Raw genomic sequence first — 22,805 nt, 5'->3', positions numbered from 1 at the left:
CAGCCACTCCGTGGCATGTGGGATCTTCCCGGACCGGGGCACGAACCCGTGTCCCCTGCATCGGCAGGTGGACTCTCAACCACGGCGCCACCAGGGAAGCCCTGTAGACCACTCTTGAGACCACATTTTGGGCAACCAGCCACATAAATTGTTAGAGCCACTTCTGGCTGCACGAGCTAACACGTTAAATCCAGAAGCACTAGTAAATATATCCATATCAATGAATTTGGCTCTATCTAATTAGAGCCAGATTAATTATCTTCCTTGTTCTCACACCCTTAGAATCTATTTCCACATGTATTCTCCAGGTTTATGCCAATATATTTAGCAAAATCTTGCAAGTCTTTTGGAGCGTGAGCTATTTCCTTCTGTGTTACAGTGTGTGCCCGACTCCCGGGGGCATGCTGAGAATCAACCCTAGTTATGGGTCGAGTGACTACAAGAGGTAGTTGTAAGTGTGGTGGGTCTTGAAGAGAATGATCATCTCTTTTCAAGTCATCTTCTCCAGGTGATGCTATAATAGGCTTTTCAATCAAAGAAAGACTAATGTCCTCAAAAGAGGGCAATCTTCTTCCACTGGTAAGGAAGACTCAGGGCAACTTGGGGTTTCAGGATTGTCAGTTTCATTTCAATACAACCTTATCCCTTATCCTTATGTCCTTATCCCTCATTTTAGGGTTCCATTTTTCCAAATGAGTGCCCTCACTTTTACATGAGAAACTTAGTGAGACGGTGAATTCAAATGATGTTAAAACTTCAACAACCCACACGACTAAATTTTTTGTTTGATTTTTAACAATATCAGCCCATTGGCTACAATAAATAAGGGACAGCAAATGTCTCCGGGTTTTATGATGCTGTATAGTGCAATAATACTTATTTTGGCCATTTTGATGTCTTATGGTATCGTGGTTAGATTGCTTTCTGAGGGCCACAGGATTCATTAAAAAAATAAAACTACATTCAGTTCTGTCATCAGTAACCTGCTCTATTTTGATTTTTATGACTTAGTGTTATTAAATGCACTTTGCAGATAGACTTTTCCTCCTGACTTCCAAGTAGGGACACTGTGATTGTGTAAACATTTGTAGATTTTAAGCATCCTCGCAATGCACTGGTTTCATAATGCAATAAAAATAGATAAGCTCAATGAAATAAAGACCACAAATATCTGTCTTCTTAGTTGAAAAGCATACTATGAAGATTAAACATTTCCCTCACAGTGGGTATAAATCTCAGTTCGCAAATATTGGTGTTTTCCCTGTACTCCATCATAGTTTTTTAATCAACCCCTATTCCGCTAGCGTAGAGGGAAGAATCTCAGCAAGGCCTGGGTCTGCCTTTTCTCTCATTTTGCACTTTGAGTCCAGGCTCTAGGGAACGTTGCTCACGTTGAAGATGCCTCTTCCGCTCCTGTGCAGCTGTTTGTGAGTGACTGTTCTTCCAGGTGGTCCTGGGTCCTTGGGCCTCCTAGGTTGCTGCCGCCTCATTCCTGGTACCTGTCTGCGGGGCAGGTTTACTTCAGGTGGTTCGTCCCACTGTGTTCATGTCGTACATTGGGGGGTTGTGTCATTACAGTTTCCTGCTTCTCTGAAGTGCCAGGGGATCCAGAATCCCTGCATGATGCTGGATGCAGCCACTCTTTTAATGGAGACTTACCACCCAGGGCCCTTCTTTTTCAGGATGTCCCCCCTCCAATCTCTGTTCGCCTCTGATCTGGGGAAACCTCTTTTTCTTCTGGGGTGGTGGAGGGTAAGGAAAGAAATTATTTTCCTTTTTTGTTTATCTCAGACACTTGGATGGCCTTGGTTCTCATTTTCTTAGCTTTAAGGGCTTAGTTCTTACACTCCCCCCTGCCCCCTCCCAGAAATCACTTCCAGGAAATCTCATAGGCCTTGTCTGCTTTCTGCCTCAATTTACCCCTAATGAACAAAGAGCTAACATTCTGCTTGTAAGGGGGGAATATAGTAAAAAAATGAACAAAATGTAATGTCTCACAACTCTTTTCTCACCTTTTAATAGCTATTGATAAATTCTAAAAGTAGCTGCCTAGTTGAAAGTTCAGTAATTATAGCAATTATAATTTTTTATTTATTATGTAAGATAATGCATATATTATAAATGTCATTATCTGTGGTATAAATATACATTGTAACCACCTCCTTTTTAAGCATTTTCTCTCGAACTTTCAACATTTGAATTGGATTCAGAATACAGAACAAACACATCTCTTAAAAGTGTCAGACATGCTAGATTTCTTTCTCGGCTCCACGGAAAAAGTAAACACAACATAAAACATCAACTAAATTTTAGAGATTAAGAATGTGCTTTATGCAATTTATGCTAAAAAAATTCCTGAGTTATATAAACTTGTAGATTAAAAACAAGTTATAGTCATTTGGAGATTGCAGCAGAACAGTTGGCAGATTAAAGGATTTATAAGCAAAGGTGAAGTCTTCTTGCAACAACCAGAGTCTTCCTGCAAGTCGAACTCCCGGAGCAATTTATTTCAAAAATCTTGAAATGTCATGCAGGAAGATGTTCAGGATATGCAAAATTATTCAATCTGCTTTGATTATGTTGAATCGGAGGACAGGTCAAGAGTGCAACAAAAGCTAAAACAGGAGGAAATGAAGTGAGCTTATTGTGAACATGGCCTTTTCCCAAGAAAAAGAGGATAGTTTATGTTATTTTGAGGATTGTGAAGTGGGAGAAGCAGATCAGCCTTTCGTGTTTCCGAAATAGAATTTTCCTGGCCGGCCCCATATATCCCTCATTACTTGCCCCCAGTTCTTTAAAAAGAAAAGAAATACCCTTCCTACATTTCTTCTGGAATAATTTCATAGTTGTATTTGCCTAATATTTAAACACAATTGTGATAAGCAGTGCACATACCTTGCTCTGTGGTGGCATGAAATGATTGAGAAAATAACTGTTTTTTTCCTAATGTTTGTTTGTTCTCCATCCTTATTCTCCATCCCTACTAGTTGAGGGTAGCTGGAGGGAGGGTTCTGTGCGGACGTCTCAGTTCCTCTTTCTCCAGGGGAGAGTTAAGAGGCTTTTGCTGCACTGACTTGTGCTGAGAATGCTGAGACCCCTGGTGGTCATGAGAGACACTGGCTTTCAGAGTCAGGACAAAGACTTCAGTGGTGGGGTGGATCCTGCGAATAACAGAGTCGTCTATCATGAAATGAGCCAGTTGGGTGGGACAATATACTTCAAGATTCTGCAACCAAGACAGACAGAGGACCAGACCAGAGACTCTTCCCTAAGTGGATTACAAAAGCCCCAGTGTTCTTATGTTGGTGGGTGGGGTATATGGTGGTCTAAAAATGACTGAGATTGGATTTCCTGTCAATCCTAGTGTGAGAAGGCTCATCTAGTTAGAATTAGATTTGGAAAAGTAAAGAAGCTTGACATTTCATGGACCTGGGGGTTGTGGAACAAACCTATACCCATTACATTTGTTTCAAAAGCATAAGCAGTAGATCCTGCCTTCTCGCTTTATCTACTCTCCACATATAGCCAAGGTAAGACCATTTCAGGTTTCCTCTTGGGCCAGAAGATTAATTCTATAAAGAGCAGAGGAATGTCAATGACTTAAAACAAGAAACGTTTACTAACTATTTTGTTAGCCTGGTAGGTGCTACCTACTAGGTACTATGAATATGAGGAAAAATATGTGATATCTGCCCTTGAGGAAGCAGACTTAAACATTAAATCTATAAAATGTTAAGGACATCAGTAAAAGGTCTGTATAATGGATGTGGCCAGGGCTGGGGCCGGGAGGTCCATCTCAGAAAGCAGTGCAAAATAATGAGTCTTCAGTCATGTTTCATGGAGAGGAAGGGACATATTTAGGCCCAAGGAATTGGAAGGGAATGGATAGAAATCTTATTTCTGCTCATCTGCAATGTCAGTTTCCCCATTATCAATCCTGTTCACATAAAATGCAGTTTACCACCTAGAGGGGTGGGATAGGGAGGGTGGGAGGGAGAGGCAAGAGGGAAGAGATATGGGAACATATGTATATGTATAGCTGATTCACCTTGTTATAAAGCAGAAAGTAACACACCATTGTAAAGCAATTATACTCTAATAAAGATGTTAAAATATATATATAAAATGCAGTTTAGTACACGAGGAATCAGCAAGATTGTTTATTATGAAGATCTGGAGACTTAGATACAGATGGGGTTGATATTCTGAAGCTCACAGAATTTGCCAACATAGTACTTAGGAAAAAAATAGAAGATCATAACTTGAAGAAAAAATATAAATTATCCTAGGAAGAAAGGGAAATCAGAAATCTTGAGGGCTCCCTTGGAGAAAATCAGATCTGTAGTTCTAACCCAGAATCAAATGATATTGGTTGAGAGTGTTAATGTGCTCTGTGCTAGAGAAATAAATGAATGTCAGTCTTTCCAAGGAAGATGGTAGGCAATAATCCTCTAATTATCTTCAACTAGAAAAAATAAATTCAACAATCCACACTATTCAGCAACCCACACTCTTCTTCAAGCCACTATCTCAAACTTTTTTCTCCCTCCTTTAGGTTTAAATGATAAACTTCTGAAAATGGCAAAGAGATATTTCTCTGAAAGTTTTGTTAATGAATGGATTCCTTCTGCTAGAAGTCCAGGCAGGAGCACAGATAATGAGAGAAACTTAATGGACCAGATGTAAGAAAGAGACTACAGTGTTTAAGAATTATGTAGAAATAGCATCTTGGTGTCATTCTAACAGCAAGAGACCAAGAGCAGTACAGCAGGGGGCTCCATGCAATGCATTCCTCAGCAGAACATAGAACCCTGTAAAGCTTAGGCATGAACGCAGAGAAGAACCCTGCCCACTGTTGGGAGAGCCTGGTCTGGTCCTCGGGCTGCACTCACCACTGTGAGTCCTTGGGCAAATCATTTACCTTTCTGGGCCTTCACTCCCTCATCTAGAACTGGGGACAGTGGATTAGGCCCTTCTTCAGGTCCTAAGATTTTTAAGGCTCAAGAGCAGTCATATGTATTAATATGGTACCAGGTAGCCTTTGTCCTACATGGAGTTGCAGGTATGATTTGTGCATATTTGTCTCCAGTCCAGAGGTTTGCATATTCACTAAGGAAGAATCAGTTAAGGGCCAAATGGGAACTGGAAGGATTCAGAGCTATAGGATCTATTCTTCGTTACAAGGCAACTCTTCACCAGAAGATAGAGAAGCTTATCTAAAAACTGCCATCTGGTGTTTGCGTGGGTGTAGGGTGCTGGAGAGAGGAGGATGGCCCAGGAGATCAGGTGAGGGGGTTGCTATGATACCTGAACCAATCAAAGAGCCTAGAGGCATGAGTGATGACTCCTTCTTTCATGTGGCCATCATTTTCTCTAGTTCTTCAAAAGCCATGAGTTGGATCATTTTTTTTTTCCTGTGAAAATAAGAAAATTAAGTGAAAATGCTTCACAGAATATAACGGCAACACACATCTCAGGATTAATTACTATTTTTAGAAAACAGATGGAAAGGGACCTTGCCCGTATAAAGGACTGAAGATCCACATATTCTGGGAGAAAAGAGGCTGTTATTCTGTCATAGTTGCATACACAGTTTTGCTATAAAGTTAACAGAAGATTCAAGCCTTTCAAAAATAGAACGCATGGACATGGCTGTGAGGTCACACATGAGCAAACTCTGAGTTTCTGTTCCAGCTAAGTTGCCCCTATTGAGGTCAGAGGAGAACCAAGAGGGAATGGTAGGCTGAAAGCCAAATGATTGAAAGGTGAAGATTTTCAAGAAGGGAGTGATCAGCCGTGTCACCTGCTGCTGACACGACTGGGGAGTGACCACTGGATTGAGCAAGATGGAGGACATTGTGACCTTGATGCCAACTTTTTCTCTGGTTACAGTGGATTCTAAAGAGAACAGGCTGAGGAGTAGAAACACCGAGTGAAGACAACTCTGAAGATTTGTTGACCATTTGTTACTGTACCAAGTGCGGTGTGAAGGAGAGTTTTATAACCAGAGAAAAGCCTTTTGAGCTCAGGATGTAACTGCTTTTGAAGTCAAGGTCACTTGTGATATAATCATTCAGGAAAGTGGTTTCTTAGAAAATTTATCCTTTCTTCAAAGGCATTCCGTTTCTCTCATTTGAGTGTCTCTCCTTTTTAACAGAATGCATTCTGGACTACAACGCAAAGCAACCTAGTGAAAATTCCTTCCCCTATGAACTTGAGCTTTGCACATATTGAATATACTTACAAGTGCTGGTTGGCTTGATTTGGTGCTGAGCAGGATCCCACAAAGAGAGCAATTCAGACTTATAACCTCTCTTCCCTTGACTTTCTACCATTAATTTTTTGAGAGTTTCATGGAGTGTCTGGTAACAGCTCTGGCCCCCACTTGCCACGTGGTGACCCTCGTCTTGGAACGAATTGGCTCACCGGGTAGGGGTGGTGGGCAGGAGGGATGAAATCATTGTTTTGCTTCGGTGTCCATTTTTCTCAAAAGAACTTTCACCGCCAGGGAGTCTGTATTTTTAGAATTAGCATGTTCTGTTTCAGTGTTGTGAACATTTATTTTAAGCCTACTATATTTAGTGAAGGTTTAATTATCCAAGTAGGCAAACTAGTTGCAAGCTGTCACCTTTCATTCCTTGCTCATCAAAACAGCCCCCTGAGAATGGCAATTTCAGCTACACCTGTTGAGGGCAGCAGACAAGAAAAATTCCATTGCTGGAGTTCAGTGTGAGCAGCAGGGAAAGCCACTCTGGTTCCTTCCACTCCTGTTGTAACCCCTCCACTCTCACTGGGACCCACTTTCTGCAACACCCCCTCTGTGGGCAGGGGCTGGTGGTACTGGGTGTCATCTCCAGTGCATGGGAAGTATATTCCCTTTCTACACAGAGACAGTGATGGGACTATCCAAAGTACCACTCAGGTAACAGGATCAGTTTGTGCCATTTTCAAGTATGTGAGATATTAGGGAACTGTGCTCTGAATGATGAGATTCTTGGATTTTTCAGGGATGCCATTTATTCCTTGGTTTTACTCGTACTCGCTTCTTCTGGCAGGGTCTGCTCCAAAGCCACGCCTGGGATTGAAATTGGGCCAGTCAGAGGGCTGGATTGAGGAGTTCCAGGCTGAGGCAGGCATGGATGAGTTAGATTCAGGGAGGATGCTGGTGGGAGAATGGGAAGGTACCACCTGGCACAAAAAATGCTCTGAGACACAAATATCATATTTTGCACATTCATTTACTCATTCAGCAAATATTTATTGACTGATTGGTGGAGAGCCATGGAGCCTGGCACTACTGGGGAAGGGTAGAGATGAATAGAAAAAATTATGCAAACAAATGTATAATTACAGAGTGAGAGCTCAGAAGAAAAGGAACATTTTATGAGTGTGTAACAAAGGAAACTGGTGATTGGGTCAGTGGAGGGAAGTGTTGCTTGAGCTGAGAGCTACAGTGGTGCTTCCCAAGTTTCTGTGCATATGAATCTCCTGGGGATCTTTTTAAAGTGCGGTGCCCTGTTTTAGGTGTGGGGTCTGAGGTAGGGCCTGAGATGCTGCATCTCTAATGAGCTCCCACGTGATGCTGATGCTGCTGGTCCATGGACTACATTTTGTGTACCAAGGATTCTAAAGGGTGAGGATAAGGCAAAGCAGTGGGGTCTGGGGAGAAATAAGTTTCACAGGGAGGGCCCAGCATATACATAGTCTGCACATTGGTCTTCTAATCCCCTTGGGAGGCACTGAGGCACTGGTAAAGAAGCTGTTCCACTCTCTTCCATGACCGGTTCTCAGGATGTGTGTTCACCTGCCAGGACATTTTTCCCCTTAAAGGCTGTTCTTTATGTTTACTTTAAACTTCATTTTATCTTTTGTAAATAGTGAAGAGCAGGCTATCTTCAATAAGTGGTGCTGGGAAAACTGGATAGCTACATGTAAAAGAATGAAATTAGAACACTCCCTAGCACCATATACAAAAGTAAACTCAAAATGGATTACAGACCTAAATGTAAGACCAGACACTATAAAACTCTTAGAGGAAAACATAGGCAGAACACTCTATGACATAAATCACAGCAAGACCCTTTTTGACCCACCTCCTAGAGAAATGGAAATAAAAACAAAAATAAACAAATGGGACCTAATGAAACTTCAAAGCTTTTGCACAGCAAAGGAAACCATAAACAAGACAAAAAGATAACCCTCAGAATGGGAGAAAATATTTGCAAACAAATCAACGGACAAAGGATTAATCTCCGAAATTTACAAGCAGCTCATGCAGCTCAATATAAAAAAACACAACCCAATCCAAAAATGGACAGAAGACCTAAATAGACATTTCTCCAAAGAAGATATACAGATTGCCAGCAAAGACATGAAAGGATGCTCAACATCACTAATCATTACAGAAATGCAAATCAAAACTACAATGAGATATCATCTCACACGAGTCAGAATGGCCATCATCTAAAAATCTAGAAACAATAAATGCTGGAGAGGGTGTGGAGAAAAGGGAACCCTCTTGCACTGTTGGTGGAAATGTAAATTGATACAGCCACTATGGAGAACAGTATGGAGGTTCCTTAAAAAACTAAAAATAGAACTGCCATATGACCCAGCAATCCCACTACTGGGCATATATCCTGAGAAAACCATAATTCCAAAAGAATCATGTACCACAATGTTCATTGCAGCTCTATTTACAATAGCCATGATATGGAAGCAACCTAAGTGTCCATCAACAGATGAATGTATAAAGATGTGGCACATATACACAATGGAATATTACTCAACCATAAAAAGAAATGAAATTGAGTTATTTGTAGTGAGGTAGATGGACCTAGAGTCTGTCATACAGAGTCAAGTAAGTCAGAAAGAAAAACAAATACCATATGCTAACACATATATATGGAATCTAAAAAAAAAAAGGTTCTGAAAAACCTAGGGGCAGGACAGGACACAGACGTAGAGAATGGACTTGAGGACACAGGGAGGGGGCAGGGTAAGCTGGCACGAAGTGAGAGAGTGGCATGGACTTATATACACTACCAAATGTAAACTGAATAGCTATTGGGAAGAAGCTGCATAGCACACAGAGATCAGCTAAGTGCTTTGTGACCACCTAGAGGGGTGGGAAAGGGAGGGTGGAAGGGAGACACAAGAGGGAGGAGATATGGGGATATATGTATATGTATAGCTGATTCACTTTGTCATAGAGCAGAAATTAACACACCATTGTAAAGCAATTATACTCCAATAAAGATGTTAAAAAAAAAAGGCATTTTCCAAGTGAGTTGAAAATCATACTGTTATTCAAATATTCAATAAATATGTATTGAGTTCATACTAAAAAAAATAAAATAAAAAATAAAAGCACAGGCTAAAGATATTTCTTCCACCCTTCTCAGAATTTTCCAGAAAAAAAAGGAGGATAGAAATATGAATTTACCTTTTTTTTTTTTTTTTTTTTTGTGGTACGCGGCCTCTCACTGTTGTGGCCTCTCCCTTTGCGGAGCACAGGCTCTGGATGCGCATGCTCAGCGGCCATGGCTCATGGGCCTAGCCGCTCCATGGCATGTGGGATCTTCCCAGACCGGGGCGCGAACCCGCGTCCCCTGCATCGGCAGGCGGACTCTCAACCACTGCAGCACCAGGGAAGCCCTGAATTTACCTTTGTTAAAACTTGAAGATTAACCCCCCAAAAATAATATATGGGGAGTGCTGCCAATGCAGTAAAGGTCAAACGTGGACACAGAAAGACTCCCAGAGCAGGTGTTTGAGGATATAGATCTTAGACAAAGCAGGCAGGAAATTATTTTCTTAAGTAGATGGCACTCTGAGGGGCAAAACCAATTATCCCTTCTTTGAAATCACAGGAATAGCTTCTACATATGAGGTGGGTGGATGGCTGGATCCCTAGACCCTATTTCATCCCATAGAGACATGAAGAAAGCAGAACTAAATTAAAAAAAAAAAAAACATGTAGAAATGCCACCTTTGGTCTGTCTCCTGATGAGGCAGTGTAGAGGAGAGGTTGAATTGTGTTCTTCTCTGAAGCTGCCAATATCTGTTGGCTGGAGAGAGGTAAAAGCTAAAAGAAGTCACATATACAGCTTTGTCATAATGAGTTTCTTCCCGAGCCATTGAGAATTCCTGCTAGCCTGGAACTGCTCATCCTTTCCCCAAAAGGTACCACCTTTAAAGTCCGGGAAGGATGCACTTAATAAAAAGATGAGCAATAAAAAGGCAACCAGCACAGTCTCCATACAAGATAGTATAAGACAAAAGGAGGGAGGGGACAGGGGATCTATATGGCAGAAAAATAATCCTCACAATAACAAGTGACCACCAAGATGCTGGAAATTATGACTAAATAAATGGCTAATAGAACTTAATGAAACAATGAACAGGCTCAAAGCAGAGCAATTGATAGCTCAGGGAAAATCACAGGGGCACCACAGAAGGAGATAAAACAAGAACTTCTAGGGCTCAGGAGGGAAGCAGAAGAGAAAAATAAAGCCATCATGGAAATTCAGGCATGTTTGAATAAACACAAAGGAGAATAAACACTGCTGACACCAGTGAAGATGAGGTGGACAGGATTAAGAAAAGCAAGAAAAATAAATAAGAAACGAAGAAAGTTAGAATGGATTAGAGAGAATATGGAAGACAAAAGAATCGCAATATATGCCTTATTTGTATCCTCTAAGAATTAGCCTGGAGATATTATTCACTACAATGCTTTGGAAAATAAAATAAGACTTAAATCTACAAATGGAAAGGGCACAGCGTGGCCCAGGAAAAACTAATACAGAATGATCAACATTGGCACATATCCAGGTAAATTTATGAGCCCTCAAAGACAAAGAAAAATTCTTCTATCATCCAGGCAAAAATCAAACTATTACAAGGGGGGAAAATCAAGCTGGTGTTATGGCAAAACAGACTACATAGGGATATCAAAAGCCAGAGAAGGGAATCATAACCTAAAATGTGAGTAGCAAGTTTTGACCAAACATATGACCATAACCATAAATTGTCTAACTCAGCTATTAAAAGAGACTCTCAAATTGATAAAGAGTGAAATCCAATTATGTGTAATAATAAAATAATAATGATAAGATATAATAATAAGATGTACCTAAAACAGTGAAGTCCAGAAAGGCTGAAGATAAAGAGTTGGGCAAAGACATTGCTATAGGCTGAATTGTGTGCCACCCAAATTCATATGTTGAATCCCTAACCCCCCCGCCATGTGATTGTATACTGGAGACCATTAGGAGGTGATTAAGGTTAAATAAGGTCATAAGGGTGGGGCCCTGATCTGATAGAACTGGTGTGCTTATTTATAAGAAGAGGAAGAGACACCAGAGCTTTCTCTTTGCCATATGAACACACAGCAAGAAGGCAGCAGTGTGCAGGCAAGGAAGCGAACTCTCACCAGAACCTGACCATGCTGGCACCTTGATCTTGGAATTTCCAGATTCCAGAACTGTGAGCCACCCAGTTATGGTATTTTGTTAGAGAAGCCCAAGCTAACAAAAAGGGAGAGGGAGAGGGAGAGGGAGAAGGAATAGGAGAGGGCAAAAGCAGCAATCATAACTGTGTGGTTGTATTCAAAACAAAGAGCATTGCATTAGATGAAAATGGCTCTTGATGATAATAAAGGATGTAACTCATGATGTAACTTAATGTGATGAATAAATTGTCATGGAAAATATAGTGCCAAAGTTACAGGAAATAGGAATAGACAGAAATGCTTTAATAATAGGAAACTTTAATTCTTATCTCTTAACTACTGACAATAAAATAGAAAAAACAATTAAGGATATAGACTGCCTAACTGACAATCATTATGATAGCTCTTAGATATACATCAAGCAGTATATTCTGAAAATATATACTTTCAAGTATCAATGGAGCTGTCACAAAAATTAACTGTGTAATATACCACAAAGAAAATGGCAATAAATTTTCCCAAATAGAAATAGACAATATTCTCTGATGACAAAATTGTGAAAATTGTCATCAGATATTACTAATAAAAATAGAAAGCTTCCTTACCTCCTGGAAATTAAAGAACACAAATGTTTCTTGAAACTGAAATTGCAGAATATTTAGAAAACAACAAAAATTAAAATGACATTGGAGGCTATGAGATCTTGCTGAAGCAGTGCTTAGAGGATAATTTGTAGCATTAAATACTTGTAATTAAGAATTACAAATTCTGTAATTAAGAATTACAAATCCAAGAATATTCAAATCAGAGTTATTTTTCCTAGAACTGCAAAATAAGAACAGAGTGCAGGGGATCGTTGTTCTAGCATAAATGTAATTCTGGAAACTTACCAGTATCCCTTTGTTAAACCATATTACTTTAGGGTTTCATTAAGTAGCCAAACTAGATCTTTGTATGCCTAGATGTATTATTCACCTCGTTGTCTCTTCAGAGCAAATGGCTTCCTCCTTCCCTCCCTCCCTCCCTCCTCCCTCCCTTCATTTTTCCCTCCTTTCCTTCATTCCTTCCTTTCTTTATTCCTCTCTCCTTTTCTATACTTCTTAGATGTGGAATCTTGGTGTAGGATTTTATCTTTATTTTTTGGACCCAAGAAAATGTTATATGAAAGAATAAAAATATTAATTTAAGAGACTCTGGGAGTCTGAATAAAGTAGCTTTATATTAACTACAGGATAATATTAGCCTTATCACCCCCACAAGATTTTTGAAAACTTGAGGTAGGTAGCAAGATTAAATAAATTTGCTATTATATAAAATTTTTATCAACACTAAACTTTTAAAGTTTACAAGATGATATGTTTTCCCCCTTGTTCACAAGACTGTGAACTCTCTAGAGTTTAATTCTCTAGAGTTAAACTGATAAAAAAATGTGATTCTCATCATCAGCTAATCTAATTGCATGGTAACGATTACCCTGAACTAATATGATGGGTTCCCTATCGAAACAAAAATATGCCTTTTTCAAGTAGATTATAAGACACATGGCATATAAATCTGCACAGGATACATGCATTTTAAATATATCAATGCTTCAGACCTTCCACAAAATATTTTCACTTGCGAGGTCTATATTTAGATGAAAACACAGACCGATTTTCCCCTCTCTGTTCTTGGATGCCCGCCACTTTAACTTCTCTGCTATCCTTTTTTTTTGTAATTCTGTTCATGATATGACCACATAAACCTCAGAGGATTCACAGTTCTTGAGGGGTGTTAAGAAACAAACCCATAAATGAGATTATGATCCTGTGACCATACTTAGCAATAGAAAACCAAGAGCAGGTTCCTTTTGTTTTCAGTACCCACTTCTTCATGTGTCTTTGTGATGTGTAGAAATAATAATGCAGTGGTTGTTTCCGTCGGGAGTATGAATTTGTTTGTTACAGAGCAACTGATGGTAGTGGAGCAGCTGAGCTAGACTTGGATATTAGGGGTGGTGAAGAAGCCGTGGCAATCTTGAGTCTGTCATTGTATACTTTCGTAAAAGAAGAAAAAAAAAAAAAGATTGTCAGTGATCCTGCTAAGGAAATGCAGCTTTGAGTCAGCACTGAGGGAGGTGTGTGTGTGCCCTACACTGTCCAGGGTTTGTGAAATCCTTTCATTCTGGTACAAGAGTTGGGGGTATAACTTTTATACTTGAATCTACCTACCAAGTTTACATTTCTCAGTTCCTTTTTGTAAGGTGCTATTTCTGTATTTAAATAACTTTTTTCCCAGTGTAAAGCTGCTTTCTGCTTTATCTTATTGCACTGCTAGTTTTGTGTAGGTATTAATTTTATTGCTGCTTACTGCTTTTTTTGTATCACTTAGCTCTGCTCTTTCTTCTAATGGCTATATTATCTATACAATTTTTTCCTTTAGCAAAGTATTAAGCTTTATAAAATAGCAATAAAAGTTAATTCATTTAAAAAAAAAGAATTAAATTAAGTGACAAGCATACAATACAGAATTTATAAAATAAAATAAGTTAAAGAGAAAAGCTATAGAGTAAAACATTGACAAAGATTAAAGCAGAAATTAATGAATCTGAAGAATTTTTAAAATGGCAAAACTAAGTCTATGAATTGTGTTTGCTATACTCATTTTTTTGAAATGATCTTTTCATTGTGGTAAAGTATATATAACACAAATTTGCCATTTTAAAATGTACAATTCAGTGGCATTAATTATATTTACCATGTTATATAATCATCATCACTATTTCAAAACTTTTTCGTCACCCTAAACAAAATCTCTGTGCCCATTAGGCAATAACTCCCCATTCTCCCCTCTCTCCAGCCCCTGGTAACCTCAAATTTACTTTTTGTTTGTATCAATTTGCAGATTCTAGATATTTCATGTAAGTGGAATCATACAATATTTTTCCCTTTTTGTCTGGCTTATTTCACTGAGTGTAATGTTTTCAAATTTCAGCCATATTGTAACATGTGTCTGAACTTCTTTCCTTTTTGTGTCTGAATAATACTCCTTGTATTGCATATATCACCTTTTGTTTATTTATTCATCTGTTGGTGGGCACTTGGATTGCTTTCACCTTCTGGCTACTGTGAAAAATGGTGCAACATTTGTTTTTGAAAGGGAGAAAGCAGAAAGATTATTTTTAAAAAAAGAGTAGAGAAATAATCACAGATAAATTAACAGAGATTATAGAAGATTCATTTGCTCAACCATATACAAATAAATTTAAAAACCTGGATAAAATATGTAATTTCTAGAAACCTGTATAAAATATAGAAATTTCTAGAAAATGCAGTTCTAAGACTGGCCCCAGAAGAGTCTGAATATCTAAAGAGATCAACTATACTCCGAAACGTAGGAAAGTTTTCAAAAGGCTGCCCCTCTCCCCAGCTACCTGCTGTCGATGTTTTCACAGGTGAACTCTTTTTAACCTTAATCAATCACCCCATTGCTTTTTAAAACTCTTCTAGAAAAAGAAGAAAAGCCTCTGGTTTCTTTCATGACGTAAAGATTCTGTTGGTGCCAAAGTCTCCCATGGAACATCAACAATAAAACGAAAGAAAACCACAGACCAGTGCCTCTTGTGACTATCAATGCAAAAGTCTTCAATAGAATATTAGCAAACAGAATCCAGGGTGTCAGTAAAAGAAAACATGACCAAGTGAGGTTCATTTTAGGAAGGAAGGGATAGTTTAGTATTAGGAAACCCATTAACACAATTCACCATATTAATATATTAAAACATGGGTGCTCACACCCTTGGTTGCTGAAAATGTTTGTTGTAATAGTAAAACTCATGATTGATTATGGAAAAACACCTCATGAAACAGAACTAAATTCCTATTGCCTTAATATAACAGATTTATCTTACCTCAAAAGTCAGCTCATGCCTATTGGGTAAAAAGTGGAAGCACAATGTTCATCACATTAGTGAACATTAATCTTGAGGTACTAGCCAACTTCACTTAGATAAGAGAAAGAAATGTGAGATGTATAAATGGGGAAAGAGGAGGTAAAATAATCATATTTGCAAATAATATGACTCTGTGCCGAGAAAACAAGGAAATTAACTGAAAGATCGCAGCTACCAATAATCAACAATAAGAGAATTGAGTAGTGTGGCTTGATACAAAAATCAGTGGTCTTTATATATGTAAACAACAACAATTGGCACCAAGATACATAGAAGAAAGGACCACATGTCCAGAGAAGCTGATTCTAAAGTTTACATAGAAAAATAAACAGCAAGGATAGCCAGGAAAAATCCTGAATCAGAAAAGTAACGAGAAGCATGAATGCTCTGATGAGCACATAATATAAGGCTAAAATGATTAAAGCACTCTGGTACTGGGTCACAGATAACCACATCCATGGAACAGAAGAGAAAGTTCATTTCTTTCTGTAGATCACAACAAAAAAAAGTTTGGAAACTACTCTTTTACATATGTGATATATACATTTTCCATAAAAATGCATGTACGCCTGTACTTGTATATGCACAGAACAGCTTTGGACGTATATTTAAGAAACTGCAACAGTAGTTAAATGGCTGGGAGGTAGAGTTGGGGAGGATATTTCACCATTTTCTTTTATAACTTTTGAATTTTGTAACATCTATGCTATTATCTCTTCACAAAATAACTCATCTTTTCCCCAAGTCCAACATAGGATATGAATAAGGTAAAAAAATACTATGGATGAGTATGGAATGATTTGCTCAGATCACTCCCATAACGGTTTTTAAATTTATTTTATTTATTTATTTTTGGCTGCACTGGGTCTTTGCTGTGCGCAGGCTTTCTCTATTCATAGCAGGCGGGGGCTACTCTTTTTTGCAGCTGTGTGGGCTTCTCATTGCAGTGGCTTTGCTTGTTGTAGAGCACGGGGTCTAGGCGTTTGGGCTTCAGTAGTGGTGACTCGTGGGCTGTAGAGCACAGGCTCAGTAGTTGAGGTGCATGGGCTTAGTTGTTCCGTGGCATGTGGGATCTTCCAGGACCAGGGCTCGAACCCATGTCCCCTACATTGGCAGGCAGATTCTTAACCACAGCGCCACCAGGGAAGCCCCCCATAAGGGCTTTGAATACTTACTTGCCTGTATCTGAAAGCTTCCCAGACCTAAGTTCCCCAAGAGAAACTTCAGAGGGTCATACCGGAGTGACATAAGATTTTCATCATTTTCCAAGTTTTTCCCGCTCTGGGCTTTCCTCCCTTCAGCCTGGAGGCCAGGAGGTGGCTTGGATGTAGGGGCTTAATGATTATCCCATCAGCTCCGCTCAGCTGATGCTGATAAACACAAACAGCTGCCAGATAACACGCAATGCACGTGATAGCATTGCAAGCATTGTGTGCTTGCAAAGCAGGTTTCAGCAAAGCCCCCCAGGTTCCTCTCTGTGGTAGAGTCCTGCCCCACTCCCTTCCTATACAAGAAACTCTGGAGCGTGCCACATGCCTGCCTGTTTCCCACATCTTCAAGAGAAAAGGGCCGTCCTCTTTTCTTCTGAGAAAACACCAAAATTTACTGGTCAGCACGAAGAATGCGCCAAGTGTACTTAACTTTGGTTTCAGATGGCAACTCAAACATCGGTGTGTTTGTGTTGCCCTTTACGAGTATTCCCATCAGCAAAGCCTTCGGTAAGTAGCACGGGAAGTGGCTAAGCAGAAAAAATTCCAGTCTGGAAGCTCCTTTTTCATCCTGTCCCTTTTGGGAAAAGGCTCTGAAAACTCAGGGTGGTGGCCAACTCTTGAAGGCCAGGGTCATCATCAAACATTTGCTGAGGCTCTAACAAGAACACAGGTCTGTACTAGGTCAATATGCACACAGTTGTACTGGGAAGGGAAGAAGTGTTCTGATAGGAAGCCTGTTTCTGGAAAATGCCCGGCCACCAGTTACTTGAGTTGAAAATCTAGGCTGAGGAAAACTCAGAATGTCTTCAAGTTGTCCGAGCGAGAGGACATCTCTAAGAAATGAGGACTAAAACTCGGCTTTTGACTTGGGGAGCACTCAAGAGTCCAAGCTCCTGTGTGCTCAGTGTGTAACTCTCTGTCTTAAGAAAAAAAAGAAAAGAAACAATTTGTTTTTCTAGCTACCGAGCCTTTAAGTTTGTTATAACAAACTGAGAAAAAAATCTTATTTCAACCTCATTCCTAAAATGGGTTAAGCACTGATTATAAATAAAAAAAACTTCCTCAAACGAAAAACATTACAACTGTATTTTACCTTTAAATATATTTTGTTGATATTTCATTAGCATTCCATTATTGGTAACAAAAGGTGCTGAGATAAGGATCTGACATGGTTAATTTATTGTGCAGCTGTATACAGCAGAAAGGATGTTTTCCCTAAGAAATCATTTTGCTGAGGTCTCTTTCTTGCTCAGATCTAACTAGCTGCCCACATTATTTGATTTCCCACCGCAAGTTATTCTGAGCCCTCACTGTAATCTCTGTTTCCTCCCCTGAATCTTCCTCTCCATCAGCAGGATTCTCACGTCTTTCCTTCGCCAATTAACTGTGTGGCTAAGAGCCAGTCGCTAGAGTCTTAATGGTCCTTTGTCCTGACCCTATATGGGGTGTATCAGAGTCAGGGTGAAGGTGTCCTATGACATTTGAAAATAAAGCAGCAAAGAAGCTTGACATTGAGAGTAACCTGCATTGGGCTCTGGTTTTCCCATTACTTAGGAAGGAAAGCTCCTGGTGAGCAAGCAGATTCAGAGCTCACATTGTTGCCACATGATCCAAGGAAGAAATGTGTATCTTTCAAGATCAAAATAAATTTTTTTTTTCAAGGTTAACATTGCCACCATCTTTTTTCCCTCACGATACTGCATTTATTTCAAATTTTCAAATAACACTAGAGGAAGGCATACAGTTTTCGTGGTTATCCAAAAGCTAGTTTGTTTGGTGTTTTTTTTTTTTTTGAGTGACTTAAGGATTTTTAAGTCACTTTCTGGCTCTGAAAATCATATGACTGTGAACATGTGCCCTTCCTCAGCTCAAGAAGACATTTAGAGCAAACTTGCTTATCCGCTTTATCCAGGCTGTGCTTCCTTCCCTCTACAGCCATCTGAAATATTCTTCTCTGACATTCTGACAAACCCTGAACCTCCTAGCTTCCCTGCCTGAGGTGAATTATTCCATCTGGACTGAACCACTGCATGCAGCTTGGGAGCCTCCTTATCTTTATGGGGCAAAATATAGATGAGAGAACCTACTGCAGAAGAAGCAGTAATAATAGTGGTAAGAACAAAACTAATCTTTTTGTTTTTTTTTTTGCGGTACGCGGGCCTCTCACTGCTGTGGCCTCTCCCGCTGCGGAGCACTTGGGGAGCACTCAAGAGTCCAAGCTCCTGTGTGCTCAGTGTGTAACTCTCTGTCTTAAGAAAAAAAAGAAAAGAAACAATTTGTTTTTCTAGCTACCGAGCCTTTAAGTTTGTTATAACAAACTGAGAAAAAAATCTTATTTCAACCTCATTCCTAAAATGGGTTAAGCACTGATTATAAATAAAAAAAACTTCCTCAAACGAAAAACATTACAACTGTATTTTACCTTTAAATATATTTTGTTGATATTTCATTAGCATTCCATTATTGGTAACAAAAGGTGCTGAGATAAGGATCTGACATGGTTAATTTATTGTGCAGCTGTATACAGCAGAAAGGATGTTTTCCCTAAGAAATCATTTTGCTGAGGTCTCTTTCTTGCTCAGATCTAACTAGCTGCCCACATTATTTGATTTCCCACCGCAAGTTATTCTGAGCCCTCACTGTAATCTCTGTTTCCTCCCCTGAATCTTCCTCTCCATCAGCAGGATTCTCACGTCTTTCCTTCGCCAATTAACTGTGTGGCTAAGAGCCAGTCGCTAGAGTCTTAATGGTCCTTTGTCCTGACCCTATATGGGGTGTATCAGAGTCAGGGTGAAGGTGTCCTATGACATTTGAAAATAAAGCAGCAAAGAAGCTTGACATTGAGAGTAACCTGCATTGGGCTCTGGTTTTCCCATTACTTAGGAAGGAAAGCTCCTGGTGAGCAAGCAGATTCAGAGCTCACATTGTTGCCACATGATCCAAGGAAGAAATGTGTATCTTTCAAGATCAAAATAAATTTTTTTTTTCAAGGTTAACATTGCCACCATCTTTTTTCCCTCACGATACTGCATTTATTTCAAATTTTCAAATAACACTAGAGGAAGGCATACAGTTTTCGTGGTTATCCAAAAGCTAGTTTGTTTGGTGTTTTTTTTTTTTTTGAGTGACTTAAGGATTTTTAAGTCACTTTCTGGCTCTGAAAATCATATGACTGTGAACATGTGCCCTTCCTCAGCTCAAGAAGACATTTAGAGCAAACTTGCTTATCCGCTTTATCCAGGCTGTGCTTCCTTCCCTCTACAGCCATCTGAAATATTCTTCTCTGACATTCTGACAAACCCTGAACCTCCTAGCTTCCCTGCCTGAGGTGAATTATTCCATCTGGACTGAACCACTGCATGCAGCTTGGGAGCCTCCTTATCTTTATGGGGCAAAATATAGATGAGAGAACCTACTGCAGAAGAAGCAGTAATAATAGTGGTAAGAACAAAACTAATCTTTTTGTTTTTTTTTTTGCGGTACGCGGGCCTCTCACTGCTGTGGCCTCTCCCGCTGCGGAGCACAGGCTCCGGACGCGCAGGCTCAGCGGCCATGGCTCACGGGTCCAGCCGCTCTGCGGCACGTGGGATCTTCCCGGACCAGGGCACAAACCCGTGTCCCCTGCATCAGCAGGCGGACTCTCAACCACTGCGCCACCAGGGAAGCCCAAAACGAATCGTTTTATGACAATAATAGCAGCTAGCATTTGTTGGACTACTTTCATGGGCTAAGCATTCTATGTTCATTATCTTACTAACGCTTCACAACAACCTACAAGGTGGGTGTTATTATTAACCCAGTTTTCAGAAGGAGAAACTGAAGCTTTGAGAAGGCTGTAAAACTTGCTTAAGATGGTGACTGGTAGAGCCAGGCTGCAAACCGAGGTTGTTTGACCTCCATGACCCATGCTTTTACACTGTTCATAAATATTTACCAGTGTGTATTAATATTGTTTCCATCTGTGTCTGTGCCATTTTTCTCATGACACTCCTGGAAGGCAGGTTGTGTATCCCTTCATTCTTTTAAACCTCGTCAGAATGCTGTAACAATAAGGGAGCAAATAACTTCTCACTGGCATTACTTCTTAGGGGAAGAGAATTCTCAAGCAAGCTATTACTGAGTTGGTTGCCTGAATCAGAATGAATTTTCTCCAATAGCATGGTACATTCCACAGACCTTCAGGTAGCATTGAAGGATTTGAAGGTTTTGTTTAAGTTGTTTCTCGTTGCCATTTCTTGACCCTACTTCTGAGTGCTTGAGTTGTCTAGCAGGGCTTCTGAATATGAAAGATACAGACTGCTCACTTAGAAGTAAGGTTAATGGCTACTAAAGATTTTAGAATCACATCCAACATGATAAGATCAGTATTCTAGAACTGAGTTATTTTGGTACATTGATTTAAACTTGTTTTACTGACCTTTGGCCTGCTGCCTAATGCCAATTGAGGCAACAAATTAATTCTCCATAAATAGTGGCTTGTCTTGTTGCCTAATTCTGGGTTTTATGAAGAACCAAGAATTTATTGATTAAGCAAATTACTGTGCTGCGTCCCCTAAAGCTGCTGGGACAGTGTTTTCCTCTAGCATCTCTAAAACTTTTCATGCAACTAAGTGATCAACAAATGTGTCTTTTTAAAATTTTATTTCTTTTTACTGGGGTATAGTTGTTTTACAGTGTTGTGTTAGTTTCTACTATACAGTGGAGTTCCCTGTGCTATACAGCAGGTTCTCATTAGTTATCTATTTTAGACATATTAGTGTATATATGTCAGTCCCAATCTCCCAATTCATCCCACCGCTCCCCCCGCTTTCCCCCCTTGGTGTCCATACGTTTGTTCTCTATGTCGACTTTAAAAAAATGCACAATGTGAGAGTTGCGAGTTAAGTGTTTTCTTTTTTTTTTTTTGAGCTAAGTTTTATTTGGGGCAAAATGAGGACTGTAGCCCGGGAGACAGCATCCCTATAGCTCTGAGAAACTGCTCCAAAGAGGCAGGGGGGTAGGTCAGTATATATGTGATTTTGGTGAAGGGAGAATACATGCAATCAAGCAAATATTATTTTACAGAAGGTTTCTGCTAGTCTTGCGCAGGTTACTCCTAGTCACGAGGAGCAGACGTCACCATGAAGGATTTTAGTGCTTTTCTAGATATGAGGAGATACAAGAATTGGGCTCATAAAATTGGCTCCTGAAAATATCTAACTATCTGAAGACCTGTTCTGCCAGTTTTTCCCAGAGCACAGAGTGCCTCATTTCTGCTCTCCACCCTGAACTCCTTTCAGGGGTGTTGAAAGTCAGCAGCTGCACCTGCACATGATTTAATCCTTGTAGAGGTAGATGGCAAGTGCCAGTGGAGAATGCCAATTTGTAGTTGACATCTACATCTTCAACAAATGTATCTTGATGATGAGACAGATGATGATTCTGTAGTGTTCATTTTGGATGTCTTAAAAATTACACTCTTCAGAGTAGCTCAGTTATTATTTTCCGTTGTGTTATGTCAGAGGGAAATAAACAGGAGGATTTTAACAGGATTTAAAACAGATTTTAAAATTTCTCTGAGATATTAAAAATAAAAGAATGCCACCGGCTGCCCGCCCCTTTCTTTAAATCGATGTGCAACAGGGCACTTTGTTTCTTACTAGCTATTGGGGTCAAGAAGAAACTCTGACTCCTATTAATTCTTCACCTCTCATCTTATTCAGAAAAATTTTGACAATTTCTGGTTTTAGTTCTCTCTTTCAATCATCTACCATTTTTAAAAGATGGCTTTCTGCGTGTCACCTTAGAAGAAAGTGCGCAAAGGGAGGAAAGGACAAGGTAAGTGTGGGAGTTACCTGGGATTTTACTTCCTTCCCTTGCCCCGTGTACTGCTTCACCACTTGTTCCTTTTCTACTGTCCTGACTTTCTGTTACGGGTCTGTTGGATGGCAAGTAAATATACAAGCTCTGGGATCACACTCTCTAGGTTTGAATTCATTGTGTGACATTGTAGCACCTACTTTATTTATTTATTTTTGCGGTACGCGGGCCTCTCACTGTTGTGGCCTCTCCCGCTGCGGAGCACAGGCTCCGGTCGCGCAGGCTCAGCGGCTATGGCTCACGGGCCCAGCCGCTCCGCGGCATGTGGGATCTTCCCGGACCGGGGCATGAACCCGCATCCGCTGCATCGGCAGGCGGACTCTCAACCACTGCGCCACCAGGGAAGCCC

Source organism: Lipotes vexillifer, unplaced genomic scaffold (genome assembly GCF_000442215.2).
Source record: "Lipotes vexillifer unplaced genomic scaffold, Lipotes_vexillifer_v1.1 scaffold366, whole genome shotgun sequence".
Lineage (NCBI taxonomy): Eukaryota > Metazoa > Chordata > Mammalia > Artiodactyla > Lipotidae > Lipotes > Lipotes vexillifer.
The sequence above is the reverse complement of the archived record's forward strand: the minus strand, read 5'-3'. Positions refer to the sequence as shown.